We start from the raw sequence: 986 nt of genomic DNA on the forward strand, positions 1-986 counted from the left end.
CATTTTCCCTCAACCTGTCAGCCAGCAAGCTGTAAAACAGGGATAATGATGTTAATTAAGGTGATAAACTGCACAGTAAGAATTGCTCAAGGTCCTTCAGCAGGGCTCTTGGTGTTTTGTCTTGTATGTGAAGTGGTAACATCCAACACTTGTGAGGAAAAAATAAAAGAAGTCACCATACCAACAGACAGAACCCGAATTGTTTTTGGCAGCAGTTGGATCACAGTTAGAGGCTTGATTTCTCTGAAAAATGGCCCTTTGTCAAAATAAAGGTGGTGAGTTTTCAGCAGTCTGTGGGAGCAGATGGGGTTTCTCTGCTGTGTGATGGTTTGGAGCCCAGGGTGGAGGAGGGAGGTGGGTTAAAATAGTCCTTTGCCCCATTTCCTGGCCAGTTTTCCTCAAACCAAAACTACTCTCCTTGTCCTTGTTCTGATTTTTGGTGAAAAGCTGCAATTTCCTGTTTTTCATTTGCTTGTTTATTTTTCACCCAAACCCATAGAATGATATTTGGCAAGGGGCAAAAGGAGGCAGTGCAGCCTTAGCTGAGTTAAGTTTGCCTCTCTAGGTGAGGTGCACAGCCCACCAGCATACCCAGCCCTGTAAACAGGTTAAGCTTCTGGGATAAAAAGCGTGGAGAAAGCGCACATGGCTTCTCTTATGAACAGTGATATGTGTGTGCTGAAGGTTAGACTAGAAAGGTGTTGGTGGGGGTGGCAAGACTCAGGGTGCGAGGGCAGACCTGTCCCACTTGCCTTCCTGCTGTGTGATTTCTGTTCCTTGTTCTTAAACCCCTTTGTCAGTCCATGGGAACCTTACTTGGCAGCTGACTTGAAAGTACGTGAACTTGAACGCCTGGACAGCATCTGTTTCTGCTTTCTTGGATGCTCGGTAGAAAGGGAGCTGAAGGTTTCCCTCCTCCCCTCTCTCCTTAGTTTCCCAACTTTCCACCCCCCCTCACACTCTTCGGCAGCTCCAGCCTGTGCCCC

This window comes from Chaetura pelagica, unplaced genomic scaffold, assembly GCF_000747805.2.
Source record: "Chaetura pelagica isolate M959 unplaced genomic scaffold, ChaPel_1.0 scaffold65, whole genome shotgun sequence".
Lineage (NCBI taxonomy): Eukaryota > Metazoa > Chordata > Aves > Apodiformes > Apodidae > Chaetura > Chaetura pelagica.